This window comes from Pinus tabuliformis, chromosome 2_1 (genome assembly GCF_031772625.1).
Source record: "Pinus tabuliformis cultivar Carrire ecotype Pingquan chromosome 2_1, CPIR1, whole genome shotgun sequence".
Taxonomy (NCBI): domain Eukaryota; kingdom Viridiplantae; phylum Streptophyta; class Pinopsida; order Pinales; family Pinaceae; genus Pinus; species Pinus tabuliformis.
Window position 1 is genome coordinate 487,578,697 of NC_142299.1, and position 22,627 is coordinate 487,601,323.

General features: G+C 37.3%; 1 pseudogene; it reads right to left on the reverse strand.

The window, feature by feature from the left end:
* Positions 1 to 13,954: 13,954 nt before the first annotated feature.
* On the reverse strand, positions 13,955 to 20,265 carry LOC149201031 (uncharacterized; annotated as a pseudogene).
* Between the last annotated feature and the right edge of the window lie 2,362 nt (positions 20,266 to 22,627).

Genomic DNA, 22,627 nt, shown 5'->3' on the forward strand with positions numbered 1-22,627 from the left:
GTCCTCAACACCTTTATTTTCTTCTCTGTTTGATTTTCAACGAGAGCCTTAAATTCTTTAAACCTGTCAAAGACTTCAGATTTCTTCTTAAGGAAATATATCCATGTATTCCTTTAGAATTCATTTATAAGTGATACATAGTACACAGACTTACCCAGTGATGGAACCTTCACAGGTCCAAACACATCATTATGCACAAGTTCTAATATATGTTTTGCCCTCTTACTACCAAAGGGGAAACTCACCCGATTCTGCTTCCCATATACACAATTTTCACATAAATCAAAATCCAGAGAGCTATTACTCATAACTTCTACCATACCTTTACCATAAAGTATTCGAAGGTCCTTCTCTCCAATATGTCCAAGCCTTTTATGCCACAACATGGTATTCTCTCCAGAGACCACTAGATTTTCTACTCCACTTTCAAGAACCATAGAACTATTGCACCCATCAATAACAGTGCTACCTTGCAGCTTATACAAAGTTCCAATTCGAACTCCCCGCATAAATACCAGTGCTTCCCGAACCATTTTGCAGGTATCCTTCTCGAACACTGTTTTTACACCTGCATCATCTAACTTGCTTACATAAATCAGATTTCTGGCCAATGCAAGAATATGCAGAACACCCGGAAGTGTTATAACCCTTCCATGACCAATGATTCTAGCCTTCCTATCATCCCCTAAGAAGACATCACCACCATCATATTTATCATACTTGCAGAGCCACTCTCTATGGGGAGTGAAGTGAAAGGATGCACCTGAGTTAATCAACCATGCCTCATGATCTACATGTGTACTTGAAGAAGCCAAGTACACATCTGCACCTTCATTTGAGGTGGTTTTCGCCTCTGCAGAAGGAGCCTCATCAGATCCCTTTCCTTTGTCAGGAGATTTAGATTTACAGTCCCTTTTAAAGTGGCCTTCTTTTCCGCATTTCTAGCACACCACCTTTACATGTTTTCCTGGAGATTTAGATCTCCCACTCGATGAATTATTTTTGTTTCTGTTATGGGACCATCCTCGTACAGACAAGGCATCACCATTCAGGCTCTCCATATTTTTCCATCTCATCTCCTCTGTCAGCAAGGCTGAGACTAATTCATCAAACTGCAAGGCAGTTGCATTGCTACCTATTGCAATAACTAGACTATCCCACAAATCTCATATAGAACACAACAAACTGATGCACTTATCTTCATCTAAAATTTTAATATTAAAAGATGCTAACTGGCTTACCACAGTATTAAATGCATTCATATGCTCTATCACCGAGTCTCCATCTTTCATCCTCAGGTTATACAACTTTTTCCGCAGGAACAGTTTATTCACCAGAGACTTAGATTGGTACAAAGTCCCTAACTTGTCCCACAAAGCCTTCGTCGTAGCTTCCCCTGATACATTCAGCAATACTAAATCTAAGACACACAATCGTATTATGCTCTTTGCCTTCCGATCCAACTTCTTCCATTCTTCATCGGACAATCTCGTTGGTTTAGTACCCGGATCTACTGCGATCCACTAATCTTTATCCACCAACAGATCCTCCATCTTGAGTTTCCACAACTCAAAACTCTGACCATTAAATTTCTCGATCTCTAATTTTCCACTGCTCGCCATCTCCTTTCACCACCATAATCAATCTCGCAGATCTCCCACTGAACAGGGTCTACCACAGGCCCGAGCGAAACCCCTTAGCAACAAAGGCGTCCCCTTGAAGCCAAAACAGCTCTGATACCAAATGTAGGTTTTAACCCCATACAGAAATTACCTGCATACAAATTCTAAAACATAGAAAATAAACAATTCGAGAGCATAACACATAAAACACATATACACAGAGATTTTTCCCCTGGATCCCAAAACAGGGACTACCAACTTGATTTTTCATTATTTTCCTTTCAATGTTATAATACATATTTATACATGCTGTAGCATCCAATACCATGGACAAAAAACCATCGCGTCCAATACCATGGATCAAAAACCATCGCATCCAAAAAACATGTGCGAAAATCATGCACAAAACCATAGGTGGGTTTGCCCAACCTAACATAGGGTCCAAAACCAAAATTTTCTGGGGCGCTGCCCCGAACCCCATAAAGTGGGGTTACGAGTACGCCTCAAACCCCTTGTGACCCCCCCCCCTGCTACACAATCGGCGCAACGAAGGGGGGCTCCGCCCCCCCTCTAACCCCTCGGTTAACTATGTGGGCTAGTCGTGGAAAGAATATAACACAACCCAACAAAGTTAGCATATTTGAATGGTCCAATAAAATCCAATCTCCACAATTCAAAGGCTCCTTTGGGTTTGAGGAAGGTGTGTGTATATTAACTCTGCTAGGGAAGTGGTTCTAAATTCTGCGATGAAATTGGTATTGAACTCCAATAAGGAGTTGGTGAGTATTAAGAGAATAAATTGGGTCTTAAATTTGAGAATAAAGTGTGGATTGAGTGATAAGAAAGGAGGGATGGGAAAGTGTGAAGGGGTCTAATTGATATATTTTTATTTTATTCCTTGTGTAGTTGTTTGGAAGAGAGTTGATAAGTGGTAAACTATGGTTAGGGTAATGTGGTCACCCTCTCTAGGCTCATGCCTTGAATCCGACCCTTTCACTTTGACTTTGGTTTGACTCAAGTGGACTCTTATAGTGCAAAGATCAACTAAGGAGAGAAGGGGTAGGTCAATAGTAAACAAATACTTTTTTTCTTTTCTATTTTCCAAAAAAGAAATCAAACCCCTTGGGAATCACCTTGAATACACATTTCCAACTAGAAATCCCCAAAATTTTGACCAGATATCATATGTACACATTTTCTCGTGACCTTTTTATTTCTTTTTTTAACATTAATACATCAATGTTTTATTGAAAGAGGGCATTGAGACAAGGATGAACAATTAAAATAAATTGTAATGTTTAGGCCAAAACCATAGATCCAAAATACAATATTAAAAGAAATTCTACGTAGAGTGATTAGCTTCCCTATTGTAGTGCAACATCCCTATTGTAACTTATTATATAATGATAGGTGTATTTCCTTACAACTATTTGAGAATATTAACCACATGACAAAACTTGAAATAACAAAATAAGAAGAATACTAGTTTTTGCACCCATTGTGAGCTTGTACCAATCAATGCCTCTTTGCTTCATAATCTTTTGGGGTCCAATGCTTCTAGTCATTATGTTATGTGGCTTGAAGAGACCATCCTATGTCTATATTTGGTATGAAAGTGGCATTGAGAATCCTCAAAGACCCAAATGGTTCTATTATAACAGAGGAATTTGCATGTAAGAATATTTTTAAATCTGTCTTTCAAGTGCTAAGATATGCCACAATTCACCCGCAAGTTTCTTTAATGAGTCAAGATGAATTGAAACTTTCAAATTTTTATTATGTTGGACGCCCATAAATGCTTCTACCTCCTTCTACCATTCCATCATTTCAACAACATGCCTCACTGTCTCTATAGTGCAATTGCCCCATGTTGCATTGTTCTATTGGGATTTTCATTCAAATTTAGGCTAATACTTATCCTGTTGAATCATGGCACTGATAATCCCACATTGAGTTTCAAACACATATTGAACATATCATATCAACCTTTTTTAAACTCTCTTAGCTTGTAGAGGATGCAACCCACTTTTATAATGGAAATGTTCCGTGGGAACCCCTAATGGAGCTACAAGGAAATCCAAAACAACAGCAAATAATCATTGCAATTATGGGGAGATGGGCTACAAAACCAAATAATTTAGAGTTGCAAGGAGGACATGGGCTTGGCATTGGAGGAGGAGGGCTCCTTCTTTCGCTTATATATGTGCTCTATGAATTCATAAATGACTATGGCTACTTCATAGTATTATTTAACATAATAATGTTTATTATTGGACATTTTGTATTCCTATCCCTAATAAGTTTATTCCAATAGTTTATCCATTTTTAATGGAGAAATCCTTATCAAACTTTTTTTCCATTTTCCTTTTAAAATATTTATATGTTATTAAATAAATTAGAATACACATCTCAACTCTTATATACATGGTTAAATTAAAATAACTTTCTCTACTCAACCAGTTATAAAATAACAATTTATTTATCAAAGTAAAACCTTCTTCATCCTGAATAAAGTGGTAAAAAAAATCAAAATGAATTAAAAATAAGCTAAACTAAAATATGAATATAGCTAAAAACCGATTAATGCTCATATTATAAAAATGAAAAACATTTAAGCAACTCAAAAGATCCATCTCATGGACCCAATCATTAGCCGACCCAATCATTAATCATTAATCAAAACCACGTAAAATGTAAGAATCATATATTTAAACGACACGCAAGAGTATAACAAACACAGATCTCAATGAGTATCACAGTGCTTTGGGATCAAGACTTGGGATGCGGAGCCTGAACATCATCGCTCTATATTTTCGGTTGCATCACCGCTCCTGCCGTGCAGTCGCTGCAGAACATTGTCTCTGAATCTAAGGAAAAAGTTGTTTCTAAGGGCTGCCTTGGGATGCGGAGTCTGAACATTATCGCTCTGTATTTTCGTTTGCATCACCGCTCCTGCGGTGCAGTCGCTGCAGAACATTGTCTCTGAATCTAAGGAAAAAGTTGTTTCTAAGGGCTGTTTGGTGGAGAAATAATCTTTCCTTCAGCGGTTCTGCGATAGATTTTACTAGCGGATTTGCCGAACGTGCAGACATTTTGGTTTGTTTAACAGGATGGCCGGAGGCAGATGCAACAACTTGAAGCGGAAAAGATTTTCGCTCTTAGAAAATGGGGAAGTTGCAACTTGTTACTCTTCCTGGGCCAAACATAACGATGAAGAAATATCACAGTCGGACAAAGAATTTGAATCATCCAAGTTGCAGCAACCTGTGAATAAAGCTGTCCAACAACACCCAGATTCAATTCAGCAGTACAAGGCAACAGCAGATTGTCTCAAACAACAAAAAGAAATGATAAAGGAGGAGGTTGATAATTCGAGTTGTTTGCTTCAAATCCAAAATCAGAGAGTTTACGAATCTATTGATGAAAATGGAAAAGCTGAGACGCAAATTCAAGAACTGAATAAAAGGCTCGCAGAGTTGGACGAGACAAATGTCAGAATTGAAGAACCCATTGTTGAAAATGACAAAACTGACACGCAAATTCAGGAACTGAAGAAAAAAATTAGAGAGTTAGAGGAGACAAATGTTAAACTAGTGCAAGAAAATGAAGAGCAGGGAAAAGAGTTTGAATCACTTCATGCAGATTTGGCCCAGAAAAATAGAGAATTGGAGGAAAAAGTCATTGCGTTGTTGAAAGAGAACGAAGAACAACGGAACATAATTGACTCGATGCAAGAAATTTCAGAGGAAAAAATATTTCTTGAGGAGCACAATGTTGCGCTGGAGAGAAGAAATTCGGTATTAGAAGAAGAAGAGGTACAACTTAGCGGCAGAATAGGGGAGTTGGAAATAGCTTTGGATTCTCTCACCACGGATCTTGAATCTTATAGGCAAATTGCAGAGGAGAAAGAGGGTATATTAACTGATTTACAATACCAATTTTCAGATGTTGTCAAGGAAAATATTTGCCTGGCGGAGTTAAACAATACTTTAGTGACTGAAATGAACAAATGTACCATGGTTTTGGAAGAAAATGTGTATCTTCACCAAAAAATAAGGGAACTCGACATTTCTTCCCACTCTCTCAGCACGGTTCTTGAATCGAAAGATATTCTGCTTGAGCAACTTAAGTCAGAACATGAACAGTTGAAGTCAGAATATGAACGTATTCAGTCACCTGTACCTGGAGAAGACGGTAAACCAAACTGTGTGCACGAAAAAACAAAACTGGGAGATGTAAATGAAAATGGCATGCATGAGAAGGCAAAATCAAAGAGGATGTCTGAATCCATAGACTTTATGCTCCGGTCCAAATGGGATGATGTTTATTGGTTTAGGCCAACTGAAGTAGTCTCATAGGTTATGCAACAACCATAACCGTCAAAGGTTGGCCTTATGTAGAATCACATGTAAGAAAAGTTAATGAAAGGTTGGACAGAATAAATTTTTGAAAATGAGTCTAAAATCCATAGCAATTCAAGAAATTTGTGGATATCTAAGGATCGTCATACTTTGGTTTTGGTATTCAGTTTACAAAATCTAGATTTGAAATTTGTTAAAGATTATGTAGAGGAAATAATATATATATATATAACAGAAATTTTACTTTGGCTCTGTTTCATATATATATAGATATATATAAAATTTTGGATCTATTTTAAAAATGATTTCTCACTCATTAATATTATTAAAATTCTAAAATTTATAATATTTTGATAATTTTTTTAATAATTGTATTATTATGAATTTGTATGTTATATATTATTTTATTATTATTATTATTATTAATTTTCATAATATTATGGGTTAGTTTTAAAATGAGATTCATCACATTTAATATTATGAGTCACTTAATACCATAGAAAATTATATTTTCAAGGTTTATTGACAACTTAAAATTAGATAAATGTCTTTGGGATTAATCACATCATTAGGATTTATTTGACATTTCAAACCAACTTGTAGTCAAGCTTGTTCAAAGTAATAGAATATGATTCATTATTTATATTATCTACTTGAAAATAGGCCAATTGAATGTTTATGTTTAAGAAATAGAATCAATTGAACTGTGAGAATATGATGACACATAATTCACGTATGGTGGGGTAGAGTCTACTCTAATAATAAGATCATAGAAATAGGTAGTTTTGGCAAATGATGGAAAGGCAAAGAAGGGCAAAGGGAAGAAATCTAAATCCAAACTAGAATCCATTCAAGGGGGCAAGAAAGACTCATCCAAAGTTAAATGTTTCTAAAGCAAGAAGACCTTAGGAGGAGCTATAGGTGAAACCTTATCTTCACAGTTCGAGCTTGAATTTACCCTCATCACATGCATGAGCAACATAGTGATGGGGAGTGTGTGGTACTTGGAATCAGAAGCATCGTTCCACATGATAGGGTGTAGAGACTTTTTCAATGACCTGGAAGAAAAATATTTGTAGATGCACATCAAGACAGGGGATGATGGAATGTATAGCGTGATTGGGATTAGCAATCACCTTTCATAGGGAGTCAAGCTCCACCCTTGGGCTCAAGGATGTCATGCTCATTCTGGGCCTAAAGAAAAATATTGTCTTTATTATAGTTTTGGAAGACTATGGTTATTATGTGATCTTCAGAAAAGGAAAGGCATTCATGACACACATAGTCATGTGACAAGTGAAGTAGATTAGGGTTCATGTGAAGAAACTTTATAAACTAGATGTGGAAGATTGTGTTGCATTAAGCACAAAGGTGGAGAATGTGTAGAGTCATGATGTCGGTGAACTTTGGCATAAAAGACGTCCATTTGCATCATGGTGCCCTAAATATTATGTAGTAGATAACCACAGGCCTCCCCAAAGGAGGACTTGAGTAGCAGGATGTATGCAAAGGATGTACCTTTGGTAAGTACACAAAATATACTTTCCATGATTGGGATTACAAAGCACATGCAATCCTCGAAAGGATCCAGTTTGATGTTTATGGACCTTTGTTGACAACCTCCAATGCCAAACAAAAAACTTTTGTCATTTTTATTTATGATTTCTCATGGAAGTGTTGGATATTCTTCATGTGGAAGAAAGATGGGACATTCTCCAAGTTAGCTGAATTCAAGGCATTGGTTGAGAAAGAAACCAACAAGAAGGTGAAGGCTCTCAAGAGCGATAATGGAGGTGAGTATATGTCGAATGAATTTAAAAATTTCTATGCAAAAGAAGGCATTCAGCAAGAGTTGATAGCACCCCACAACTCACAATAGAATAGGGTGGTTGGGAGAAAGACTTGTAGCATTATGGTAGCAGTGAGGGAGATATTGCATGACCAAGGCATACCTATGCATTTATGGGTTGGCAACACAAAAATATATTTGCAGAACTAGATTGATCGAATTCTAGGCATGATTACAACATAGGAGGCTTTCTTGGGGAGGAAGTCGGGCATGTCGTACTTCAGGATTTTTGGAGACTATTTACTACCATATCTCCAAAGAATCAAGGAAGAATTTAGAGCTGAAAACAAAATTGGTTGTATTTGTGGGTTACACAGAAACTCCCCACAACTACCATGTGTACTTGACATCCCTCAGAATGACAATTGCGCTAAGGGATGTAAAATTTGACGAGGAGAAAGTGATGTAGTATTCTCTTGAGAGGGAGCTTCAGATCCCACTAGAAGAGAAGATTTTAGCTCCAAAGGAGGAACCTCAAGAAGTTTTGGAGAAACCAAAAATTAAGGAGAAGAGAGTGGAGACAACCACTCAAGCAGAACCATGTAGAGAAGAAAGGAAAAGAATTAGGGAAGTTGAGAGACTTGTGCAGTATGTAAGGGAGAATGTGGGTGATCCTTCAAATCAACACAAGAAGAGAAGGTCACTTGATCAATATAATGGCTACATGACTCTAATGACTAAGCTTGTAGAGACTGAGCCATCTTCTTTTGAGGAAGAAATAGTGAAACCTATATAGGTTGATGTAATGGTGGAGGAATATGAATCCATTGTAAAGAACAATGTTTGGGAAGTGGTACCAAGGCCAACATGTAAATTAATTATGGGTTCAAGATGGATCTTCAAGGTAAATCATGCAGCAGATGGAAGTATAGAGAAGTATAAAGCCTGATTTGTGGCCAAGGGGTATTCTCAAGTTGAAGGGATTGAATATGAGGAGACCTTTTCTCTTATAGAAGGGTACTCATCCATTATATTAATTCTTTCTCTACCTGTGCAGATGGGGTGGAAGATCCACTAGATGGAAGTAAAAACAACATTTTTCAATGGATTTATTAAGGAGGAGGTATACATTGAGCAACTAGAAGGCTTTGAGACTTTTGATCGAGAGTCTCATGTTTGCAGACTCAAGCAAGCATCGTACAGTCTCAAATAAGAACCCCATGCTTGGCACACCACGATCGATACTTATCTCACTAGTTTGGGCTTCACCAAAAGTGAAGTAGATGCAAATCTCTATCATATCTTGGTAGAAGAAAAATTGTTGATTATTGTCTTATATGTTGATGAGTTTATTTTAACTAGTGATGAGCAATTGTCAGTTGATCAGATCTTGTAAGGAGTACCTTGCAAGGGAATTTGAAATGAAGCACATGGGTCTCATGCACTACTTTCTCAGGTTGGAAGTATGGCAAGGCAATGGGGAACTGTCTGTCTATCAAGGCAAGTATGAAAATGAGATACTACATAGATTCTGCATAGAGAGTTTCAAACCCATGGAGACACCTCTAGCAACCATCTAGAGAAAAGAGGATACCACTTCATGTCAATAAGTGGATGATAGCATTTATCGAGAGCCAGTGGATCCACTAATGTACCTTGTGAATACAGGACTAGATATTTTCTATACAGTCAAACTGCTAAGCCAAGCTATGGTTAGCCCAACCAAATTATTTGTGGAAGGTAGCTAAGCATGTTTTATGGTAACTCAGAGGTACTGCCCAATTTTGACTATGGTACAAATGGATAGAGGGAGTGAAGTTGTGTGGGTTCACAGATGCAAATTGGGTTTGGATTCCATCAAACCAAAAGATTAAATCAGGTGGAATTTTCAGTGTTGGGTCCATAATGTTTTCTTGGCACAATAGGAAGCAAATATTTGTGGTGCTCAGCACAGTAGAGGCAGAATATATGGTTCAAATTTGTTGGACACCTAATCCTCTATGGGTTAGTGTGGAAGTGGAATAGACTAAGGAAGTTCAAGAGACCTTGGGATGTGGAACCCAACGGTCACATAATGTACTATAAATGTATATCACTTGTTAATAAAAAATGCACTCTCATGATTTATCTTTCATATTCTGTTGCTGCCCATGTGTGTGTTTAACATGGTAGCATAGCAGACGTATTCTTGCCCTCATAATTACTTTGACCCATTTGTTTTATGGCATTTTTGTGCAGGTCATTTCTGCCATCACTTCTGCATTTCATGAATATTTTCTCAGCTAAATTCTAGTTGCAACCTTTGTCATTTCTCTAGCACCATTTTTGGCCTCCCTCATTAGTTTGTAACTCCTATTCTGCCTATTCTGCCTATGTTCTGCATTTCTTGCATGCAGACATCTATGTCAACTCCCTACGAAATCTCTCATTCATTGTTGAACTGTGTTATTGCATTGAAGGAGTCGATTGGTGCATCGAATGATGCATTGAAGGAGTCGATTGGAGCTAGTTGATGACTGGAGGTGTTGTAGAGTGAGTTGGGGTCGAAACTCTTGGTGCTGCTAGTGGTCTGACATGTTTGGTGTAGATTCGCAGACTCCAAATGTTGTTTGAAGGAATGTTGAGGACTATGTCCGAACGCTGCCACAATGTGTAGGAGGAAGGAAGGTTGATATTCGGGTGGCTTTTGTGTGGCTCTTGTAGCAAGCAGAGGAACGGTAACTGATTACATGTATCGTTGTGGTTTTACATTAAACGTTGAATGCATTGGTATCCTGCTGTCATAACTCAACATACCTCTCCATCTGCTTATTGAAAATGAAATTAACTCAAACAGATTACAGAAAAACACACATAAAAATCAGACACCAAATAATGGCGGAAAAGGCTTCAGCCTCAGGTCTTCTCTCTCATTCTCATTCATTAAAATAATTGAATATAGTGTTACAAATAAATAGATGAGAGATAGTGTTCTCAAGATAGTGCGTGCTATCTTAGACACTTTTGGTTGAGATAATTTCTCACCAGACACACACCATTATAGGAGTTACCTAAACTAACTCCTATCTTAGAGGAACAACCCAAGAGTTAGGCACAAATTCTTAACTTAGAATATTTAATTAATTAATTTATTTTGGATTTATTATTGTTCTTTGAGAGAGGCTAACATTCCCCCCCTCAATGATAAATCAAAAATAAGAACGAGGAACCATCTTCCAAGTTCTCATGTTGATCCTCAAAAACATTGCCTGAAAAAACCGTCAAATCTGGATGCTGAAGAAACTGCAATATGAAGAGACTGAGTCAGCTGCATGACTGATTCATCTCAGAAGGACGCTTGACAACTCCATCATGTGCCAAGCTGCAAAAGGATCCAACTGTCCTTTGCTTGAAAACAGCATCCGGTGTCCACTGACACAATTTGATGAACGCCCACTGGCGTATTTGATGATGATGATCGCCCACTGGCTGAAGATGCCAAAAAACAACTCAATGTTGCTTTTGCTATGAAAGCTGCTCACTGCTGCTTTGGCTGTTGATCGCCCACTGGCGAATTCGCTGATGCTCACTGCTGATGACAAATGCCCACTGGCTAATGAAGATGCCCACTGGCTGCTTCACTGATGTTGTCGAGGCTTTCAGTCTGACAACCACTTGTCAATTTCATTGACATTTTCCCCCCTTTGTCAGCTGAAAGGAGAGACAATCTTCTCCAAAATATATTTGAACTCCCCCCCTTCAGGTGTAGGAGAGTTTCACTATTGTACTCCGTCGTTCAACTGCATGAGAGTACCATCATCGGTTCACTGTTGGCTGCACTATGTGTGATTATAGTCAGTTGTAGAACTGAGATAATCTTTTGACTGTGGATGGCCGTTTCCAAGGATCGATCCATTCATAATGTATCTTCAATCTAGCTGATTTTTGTTGGTTGCGACATTTTTCTGAGGAATGATTGGGCTTGCCACAATGGCAACAAGGATGGAGATCAAAACACTGATCTTCCATATGACCAGTTCTTTGACAATGAGAACACTTCGGTTGAACTTCAACTTCAGGTTGTGTGCAATTTTGTTTGTTTGCAATTTTCTCAGAACCTTCTAAGGTGTGTTGTGCAAGAAATCCTGCACTGATGAACTTAATTGGCTTGGAATAATCTGGGATATGTATGTTTGTGTCATCAGTGACATATCCTAAGCCTCAACGATTCTTGTTATTTTGAATTTCTTCCCAGGGCTTGATGATGGGTTTGGAAGAAATTTGAATTTGATCATGAACAAATTCGACACTTGAAGTTGTTTGGATGAGTGATTTGGAATCAACATCTTTATCTTCATCTGTATGGTTGAATGACCTGGAAGAAGCAATCTTTTGTCGCAGCTCATCTCTTTGTAGTTGCGACTCTAGTTGAAGAAACTCAATGGTTTCATGTGTTTGTTGTAGATGCCGTGAAAGATCAGCAAGAGTTTCTTTGCTGATGTGCACCATGTCTTCATCATTGGATTTGATCAAACTGTGAAGAATGTGTAACAACTGAATATGTTGCGCCATCTGAACTTGCTCACTTGAAATCAAGCTCTCTTGTCGTAGATGTCGTGCTTTGAACTGTTTCACTTGATTTTGTTACTTGAATGACAGGCTCACTTGCTATGGGACTTGAATGGCACGCTCGCTTGATTTTTTGCTTATTGCACTTGTTGGGAACACTTTCTAGAGTTGTAGAACTTTCTTGCTTAAACTCTGGAATTCATGCTCGCTTGATGATGATCGTGTTTGCGTAAATGATCAGTTGCCTTATTTGATGACTTCACGCTCACTTGAAGGAATAGCCATGCTCGCTTGATGTCGATCTCAACTTGCTTGATTGGTGTTAGAGTTGAACTTGTTTGGTTGCTTTGATGGTTGCTGCAATGAACTTCACACTGAGTCGCTTGAAGGTTTGAACTTTGTACTGTTGTGCTGCAAATTGCTTGAATGAATACTCACGCTTGCTTGCAGGAGATGTGAACTTGTTGCTTGTTTGCTTTAGAGTTAAAATTCATGGGCTCACTTGAGTGTCGAACACTGTCGAAAATGCACCCAAAAAGCTTACAATGATTTCAATGACTCACTACAATGAATTCAATTTGACTCAATTCAAGGCTTGGGTGTTGGTTTCAACCGAGAATGCACCCTTACAATTCAATGTAATTTGAGTTTCATTACAAGTTCAATAATGTTGATGTAGATTGTGCTCTGAAAAGTTGAAGTTTACAGATTCATTAACTTGAATGTAGTGATGTAGACTTTGCTTTGAAATGCTGGAGTCTGCAGATTCATGAACTTGATTGTATTGAGTGAATTTGTTTGTTGAGGTAGAATGCCGATGTTGAAAACTTTGATTATTTGTTGTAATGACGAAAATGCATGTGTTGAGCTTAATTATCCTTCCTTGATGCTATTCTATTACAAGTGTTGTGCTTGCTTGCATTGAACTTTATGTGTGTTAAATGAGATAATTTATGTGTCAAAACTAGACACAAATCATAAGCAACAACATGAAGCCATAAAAACACTCGCCATCACAAATACACACGGTGTACCTAAGATCCCGTTATTCAATTTCGGGCGGATCTAGGACACAATCACCACAAATAATATGTCTTTATTGAGTATTAAAGTCATCAATCTTTCATCTTTTACAACATTGCCACTGAAGCTTTCTCAAACAATGAGAATATGATGCTCGCGAATTTTGGAAGCAAATGCGTTCAAAGAAATGCCTGCGCTGATTCAATCTCTCTCAAAGTAAAAGATTACTTTGGATTACAATAATGATTCTCACTTAAACCAATAATCCTTATCTCTCCAAAATGCTGAAAGTTACTTCTTACTTCTCATTCCAAAAAACTAACTTATCTCTCCAAAATATTACAAAATACACTCCTTTTTAAAGTTCCATTAAAAAATAATTTAATGTATTTTTTAACGAATTTTATGGTCACTTTATCATAAGTGAATTATGGTTGTATTCGTTTAAACTTTACATTTATCCATGTAATTTTTCATTGAAATCACTTTTAAAAAAATGCTTGGCACATTTCAATATTTATATTATAAAGCCATAGCTTTATGAAAATGGTTTTTTGGAGAAGTAAATTAACGCAACTTCCCTGGAAAGTGTTGGTTTTTAGACAATTTTCTCAGGCAAACGCTGGCAGCTTCTTCTGGCAAACGCTGGCAGCTTCTTCTGGCAAACATTGATCCTCGGAGCTGGAATTTCAAGTTTAAAATCTAATCGGTTAGAATGCATTCATTCAAGTCGAGCCCAATAAATTTGGTATCAATGACCTCAACTGGAGCTTCATCACCAACTGGTGCAAAGACATGTTATGTTCCTTCTTCCTTTTACGGTTTCAGTATCAACAACAAGAGCCTCAGTAGAAGGGGCTGAGATAGTCACCGTTCCAGATCTATTTCATATGCAGAAAAATCACAAAAATGGTGCTCCAACACCGACAACAGTAGCTCCACTAAGCAACGGAGGCCGCAACGCAATTGCTCCTTCAACAGCGTGATGGTTCTCATTCCACTTTCAACCAGGCCATTTTTCCTTCATTCTCGTTCTGAGTCGCAATATCCCTCCGAGCATACCATACTGCGCAACACTATAGCAGTTGATGTTAGGAGGAGAAGAAGATCATCCATAGTGATCCACAATTCACAAATCTATTCTTCATGCAGGGTCATAGATATTTGTATTATCTTCTTCATGTAGGCTTCTCTCAATCATTGTTTCACGATTATTGCAACGATAAATCTCCTCTGTAGAAGACGTGATCTGACAGATCCCTTTCTCACGCATACTCAGTAGCAGGCTTCTTCACACAACTCGCTTTCACTATCCTTTATGCAATTACATTCTTCATAGTCGGTTCTCCTTACAACATCGATCCCACGATGCTTCATGTTGCAGATTTTCAGTGATCTTGCAAACTTGCTCTATATTTCTTTGCATGTGAATGTTATCCAGTTTTGGCCAGTTTGAAATCATTTTAATGAATCAATTCAACCCCAGGTAATCATATCCATATGATCCTCTGTCATCAACAACAGCTCCTCCAGAACACTCATGCAACAGTTTCTCCCGGAATTTGATGCATCATAGTTTTACGACTTACGTTCCACGCAGATCTGTTGTTCTACGCTTCTCGGTTGCTCCACGTGAAAGATCGATCTTCCACCGGCATAGCTGAAATGATGGACTAGACAACAATTTAAAAATTCTTGTATTTTTAGTCGTTGTGGGTTTCGGTAGACTGTGTTGCCGTTACAGGATGGTAAACAAAGGTTTACAACATCAAACAATTATATCTTCAATCACCAATCAAAAGAATTCTTCTTTTTCCAACTACGGGCTTTGGTCCAAAATGACTTAACCAAAACTATGAAGAATTCACCCTCTGCATAATAAATCCTCTTACATAAAAATGCATGTTCCAAGATTTCAATACACTTTAGCACGGTGAAAATCCACATCACTTAATCAGAATAAAAATTCACATAACCTTACTGAAATTTCATTAACACCAACACTCTGTTAGCCTCCATGAAATAACATGATGATTTACCTTTTGCGCTCATAGCACATTATCGCTGCTCTCTTTAGTTTCAAATCTCCACCATCTTCAGGCAATAATTCTCCTACCACAGGCTTTGTGTCACTGCAATTCTCTTCACGCAATCTCTTTCCATTGTCTCAGCATACATTACGAACAAACTCACACGGATGCGCCGAAGTGTTCAGCCATAGCGCGTCACTGGATTTTACCGCTGGCTGTTTTAGGGAGCGAGTCTGTCACAAAAAACCCTCTTGGGAATCTTGAAGGCAGCTAAATTCTTCCTGCAATTTCCAGAGCAATATACTTGCAGATTCAAACAAAATGCAGAACAGGTATCTTTCAGCTCTGATACCACATATTGAAAATAAAATTAACTCAAATAGATTACAGAAAAACACACATAAAAATCAGACACCAAATAATGGCGGAAAAGGCTTCAGCCTCAGGTATTCTCTCTCATTCTCATTCATTAAAATAATTGAATATAGTGTTACAAATAAATAGATGAGAGATAGTGTTCTCAAGATAGTGAGTGCTATCTTAGACACTTTTGGTTGAGATAATTTCTCCTTTGGTTGAGATAATTTCTTACCAGACACACACCAATATAGGAGTTACCTAAACTAACTCCTATCTTAGAGGAACAACCCAGGAGTTAGGCACAAATTCTTAACTTAGAATATTTAATTAATTAATTTATTTTGGATTTATTATTGTTTTGTGAGAGAGGCTAACACTGCTCTCCATACTTCTGCACAATTAAACACAATGCTATCACCTGTCCTTCGCTTCTCTATTACGTTGAACGTTGTCCGGTTAATACATAGTTTTTGTATTACCACTTATTCATAACCATTGTTGTCATAATACTCTTTATCCTCTCACGAGTCGTCTCAATGATATGTATTGGATATATTTTGTTCGGGCCACATTTTTTATCCATCTTACATTGCAATGGTCAAATTAGTACATGATACGTGTTTCCTGTAATTCGTTATTTGCCAGAAAATTTCTATGTGGATGTTGCATGTATGTATGTTACCATGGAAATATATCTTGCCATTAATATCCACCCTCGACGAAAATTTAATACCGTGGCCTCTGATATAGAGTTCATCCGATGTAAATTGATGGCAAATTTGATAGTATAGATTTAATACTGCACGGTCCATTATAGCCAAAAACTTAGGCTCGGCTTTGAAGATGTCATTTAAAGCAGTTTTAGAAACCATGGCAGCCTTTAGCAAACCCAATACCTCGTTAGGACCAACTGTGGCATTCTGCTCTTCCAATTCTGTGGGCTCCTTTACATCAAGTTTAGTCCACAACTAAACAATCGTGTCAATGGAATTAACTGGAATTATATTCAATTCATCTGTGATGACAAAGTTGGCACTCTTCTAGACAAATCCCGTTGGGAGTACAGGCACAGGGGCCTTGTCCACCAGCTTCACTTCTCGGTTTAGCCAACTGCCGCAGGAACACGTTACAGTTCCATTTTGGGTGCTAAGATTGTGCGTGCTGGTATAGTAACCACCGTTGTATTAGTTGTTACCAGCGTTGTTGCACACATAATACTTGGGAGGAGTTGCAAGTGACGGAGATTCAATATGGAGTATGTCATTGGTGTAGGTTGTGGAAACCACCTTTGGGCCTAACAAAATTGATTTGTCACCTTAAATGAGCTACAGAGAGAGACTCTCCACGCTCTTATAAAGATTTATGATGCCTCCAACTTTTGTGTGATATAGAGGCCGTCGAATTTGAATTAATTGCAAATCCAATGATTCAGATTTAATATTTCAATTTTGAATTGCATGCAAATCCAACAGTTTAAATTTAATCCTGATATAGACCACTACGAGTTCAATCATCAACGCAGTAAAATCTAGATTTTGATGAGGACAGTGATGATATTCAATCCAAAACACAAATGCATCCTTGAAATTGTTTAGCTAGATTAGAGTGGGATCATCCAAGTTTAGCCATTAGGTGCATTGCCTTGAAGAAAAAAATGACATAGATGCAGATCTGTGAGAATTTGCAACTCACTGAGGTACTAATCTCTTGAATTTTCCATAAATAATTATGACATGAGATAAATTTGTAATTGCAGATCTGAAGAGTTAAGTTCCAGAGATATTGGGGCACACTTGTCCTTCTATTGGTGTCTGAAATTCCTGTTGTGAAATAAAGGTTGAATTGCATTGTGGAAAGGGCTATTGGAGGCTAAATTGAGGGTGTATAGTCCACAAAAATTGTTGAACGAAAGCCTGAGAAGAATAATTAAGTGTGTGCAGATTCTCCTTGGCTTAGAGGGTGCAATTCTCTAAGAAATATCCACAATTCATTGCAAAGGTTTTACAGAGGAAGGGGGCACTTACACGTTGTAGCTGTCCCTAATTAATAATAGCCAGTTAGAGGGGTCCCCTTAGCACAAAAAGAGGAGCACTTTGAAGAAGCAACACGGGGTCACCAACATATTAATTGAGGTTTCTATAATTTATATATTAGCAGGGATTGTTGTTGCATATTCTGCTTCACAAAGATATGTATGTTTAAGAAGACAATTGCAAGCTATTGTATAATCCAATTGTAGTGACATTGTATTGTGAGTGGGTGTTGATTCTTGGTTCATAGTTGTGATCAGTGTTGGAAGTGTAAGTTTGATTTGTTGAGAAAAATGGCTAAAATTGATGATGCATTAGAGTTGTTGAATAACCTCATTCATTCCACTGTTCATGATATGGTAAAAATTAGCAAAAATGGTCTCTCTAATATTCGAACTTGTCTACAAAATGCACAAGAGAAGATTGAATTTTTGCAGCTTGAATCTCAGCTATAGCAAGCAGAATTACAACAATGGAGTCATCATTCTGAACCTGTTTCTGTTCAGAACAATGAAACAGACTCCCATAAACAACAAGTCAATATTGTTGAAGTTCATTCAGATCCAGTGCCCAATAAAGCAGCAGTTGTACATGCAGATGCAGAAATTCAGTCTGCACTTCCCAAGTCAGTCATCAGACCTTGGGAAGAGCTTTTCCACAACAAGCATAAAACTAGTCTTGGATATGACAAGGACATGTCCTTTCATATTTCAGACTACTCCAAAGCAATCCAATTTCAAAGTGTTGGATTTCTTCATGACAGTTCATCTTCACCTGCTCTTCATGACAGTTCACCTCCAGCTATTCTAGATTCTACCCGTCTTCCACAACAACAACAACAACAGATTGTGAAATGCCAACATTGTGACCAAGTTGGCCATCTGAAAGATCACTGCTTTGATCTTCATCCATGTAAGCACTGTCATAAAACCAATCACTCTTCAAACAAATGCTTCAGAAACAAACCTCCTGCAAGAACAAAGATTCATCTTGGATGGATAACTTCTTGGCAATGGGCATCAACAGCCAAGAAGATATTTCAGTCACATGTCAAAACGTGTTCTAGAGTATTGAACAATCTTGCAGATGAGTTTTCTCCATCTTCTTGCCTTGTATCTGACAGGGGGGGAAATGATGGTCATCTACAAGCTTCAAAGTCACATCAATTGAGCCTGAGCCACAACCTACCACACCAGTTTCAGAGTTGTAGCCAAAGACAAAGATGCCCCTGAGCATGCCTTTAGTTGGTAATTTGGGACACTTCCTCTACCAGAAGACTTCAGCTTCTTGTCAGTTTCGGAAGAATTCCAGGAATAGAATTGGGGACACTTCCTCTAGTAGAAGACTTTAGCTTCTTGCCAGATTTGGAAAAGCTCCAGGAATTTCATTAAGCATTCCAAAGTTGTTGGTCATCCTTAAACCATCACAAGTTGAGACTTCCCTTTTAAGGTTGAAGTTCCCCCTTTTATGTGGGGTGAGACCTCCCTTTCATGGTTGAAGATTTCCCTCTTCAAAACATTTGGAGCACTTCCTCTTGCAGAAGACCTGAGCTTCATGTCAGTTTTGGAAGTGTTCTAGGAATTGCACTAAGCATTCCAATGTTGGTGTTCATCCTTAAACCACCACCCTTATACCAACATTTCAGAGAGCACATTTAGACTAGTGCTGCCATGCATTTTTGCACGTTTTGTATTACAACTCTCTTCTTGGACTCATACATAACCTTTTGAGTTAAGCATGCAAGATAAAATTCCACTTTATTTATTTGTTTTTTTATTATTATTATAATATTTTATGTTTTCAAAGGATTATTTAATTTGTAAATAAGTTGATTTGACAGACTTGTTGGATAGCAATAGAGTTCGATTTTTTTGCAACAGATGAGATCCAGCCCACCCGAATTGATGACATATGATCTATTACGCCCCTTCCCTCGAATCTCCGACAATGGATGAAGAGTGGGGGAGGGGGATTTGCCAGTTTGCTCGATCCCATCGTTGGATACATGGAAACTTCGTGTGGATTTTGGTACCCCCCTCGACAAATACCACATACCACTCTCAGCGCTCCCCTCCCAACCCCCCCTCCCTTCACCATCCCGTAAACCACTATCCCGCTACCACATCTCCCCTACCCCCTATCAAAAATCATTGCAAATAATCACCTCTTACTCCCTGTGATTAACCTAGATTAACTCCCATTAATAGATACCCATTTCAAAATTATAGAAACTAATTTTGAATTTGATCTATATGAACTAAACAATTGGGCTTTTCAAAAGTACCAATACATTAGCGATGAATTTTATTTTTGGGAGTCCTTATTGCCTCAGTTTTTTCCCCACAAACCTAACATTTCCCATAATTTGTTGCTCCGTGTGGATCTCGATATCTACCTAGCCAAGGAGTTGTAATACTCATAACAATGAAACCCTTTTCTATGTGACTTCTAAATCAACCTACCAAACCCTCCAGCTGAATCCTCAAGAACCTTTGCATACATTTTTTGTTGATGTGTTAATGGGAATGTACCAAAAGCTATCATTTTCAGATAGACCTCATATCTTTGAATCTTTCTTGCCTGAGAATTCTGAATTACCCAGAACCAATCCTCCCTATTTTGTTGTTATGTTCCCTGAATTGTCTAGGAAGGTCATTTCCTTAGTGTCATTTCTATTAGGATACCTCATTGATCAATGGGTTTATGAAGTCGTCTTGAGCTTCATGTTAGTTTCATCTTCTCGTAAAAAAACCCTCAATAATATTCAACTAAATTCAACGTATGTTTGATGCAATTCATGATCATTTCTTGAAATTTAGTGTAGAAGGTTCCTTCAAATATCAATTAGTTATAGTTTACTTGTTTCTATATCATCAGTCTAAAAGGTTTAAGTTCCCTATGCAAAAGTTGGATGTTGCAGGTGCCCCATAGTCAATCACTCACTCGACATCATTAGTGAGAAAGACTTATAAAAGATTCTCAAATAGTGATTTTTTTAATCAATTCCTATATATGGCCAATTGTTTATTAAATAATTATGTTGTTCCTAGAATTTAAACTGACATTAAGAGAATTCTACACTTAAGTGAGCAGACTAGAGTTGGAAACTAGTATTTATACCAAAACTTCACTGAAATTAGGATTTATGGATGTGAACTGAAACCATACAAGTTGCTTGTATTCCTCCCAATGAGAACATTTTCTCCTAAGTATATTAGGAAAATGATGAATGTAGATTATTTTCACTTTGTTGCTAGGAAACAAAAAGTACAGTTTAAGTTGAAAGCACAAGTCGATCATTTTATAATCAATGCAAGAGCTGCAGCAAAAGAGATTGACATTTTATTAAAATAGATAAATTTTAAATTCAATTTCAGTTAATCTTATGACCCATTGGTAATTATATCTTAAACAAGAGTTGCACAAAAATCAACACCTTATGCTCATATAAATAAACCTGAAATTGAGTAGTATGCAAATAAATATGATTGGGAGGATAATACTTTGCAGGAGATTGAGGAGCTAGTATCTAGTCAAACAATACTGAAAACTTCTAGAATGACATATAAAGAACTAAAGAGGCCAAGAGAAAATGTGTCACTAGTAGGCTCAGAGTTGCAGGAATCATAATTTCAAGTGGGGTTAAAAGGAACAAAATTATAGATATTGATGAAGAACCTTCAAAATCTCAAACTTACGAAGCATTTACTTTTGTTGTATTGTTAACAAAGTCTCCTTTTTCACTACTTCCACAACTCTGCATGTAGAAGAAACTAGAACTTCTTGGGGAAGATTGCTTCCAAAACTCTAAATATGCAAAGTTTTGGAAGCAACCTTCCCCAACACAGAGGTCACTTTCAGCACTAGACAGTGAGAAGGTAAAATTCCAATTGGAATTTTAGGAGCCAAATATCATTGTTCCAAGGACATTTGAGGATTACAAAACTTCCCTTTTTTAGTTTGAAATCAAACAAATTCATCCTATAGATCAAATTGATCTACACAAGCAAGTAGGGGAGATGATTTACTCATCCTTGACAAGTTCTACCATGATAGCTTCTAAGCTACAAGCATCACTAAATAATATCCATTCCTAATTAAAAATATGTATTCTTTAGCTAAGGACACAATAATCAAAGGACTTGACGATCTAGTTTTACAATTAGAATTAGATCCTAAAGATGTGAAGGTAGTACAAGAAATAATTAAGAATAGAAATGTTGATATTCAAGCATTAGGAAATAATCAAATATGCCCACCTCTGAACATCCAAAAGCACAGGAAGTTGGCCAATTAGAAAAATAAAAATAAAATATGCTTAAAATGATTGTTGAACAGAACATGCAAATTCATATGATAGTAGCAAAAATAAAAGAAGATCTGGACCACAAACCAAGATATGCCACAAGAATAATTAAACTATTAAACTCCAAAACAAAGGATGAACTTGAAGAATTTGGGATTGAATACAGAAGTGAAGCAGTCTTGGAGGTAAGAAAAGTTTTAACCAAGATAAATCAGACATGCAAACTAATGCAAGATAGAGCAGACATGCAAACTAATGCAATCGAATTTGAAGCTAATAGATCAACATCTCCTAAATTGAAAGTTAAGGCTAAAAAAGAATGAAATTTAGAGAAGAAATCACATCATCATTAAAAAATAAAGATGAAGAACATAAAATTGATGAAATAACCTCTCTACTTAGAAATTTGTCTAACAGAATCTCAAGAGTGGAAACTCAACCTAGAGTAACCCAACAAGTTGCAAATAGACCACAATTTCATTATAGAAGACCTTTTCAACATCAAATTTTGCAAAGGCCAAACACTGATTAGAAAATTCAACCTCCCCTGATGATTAA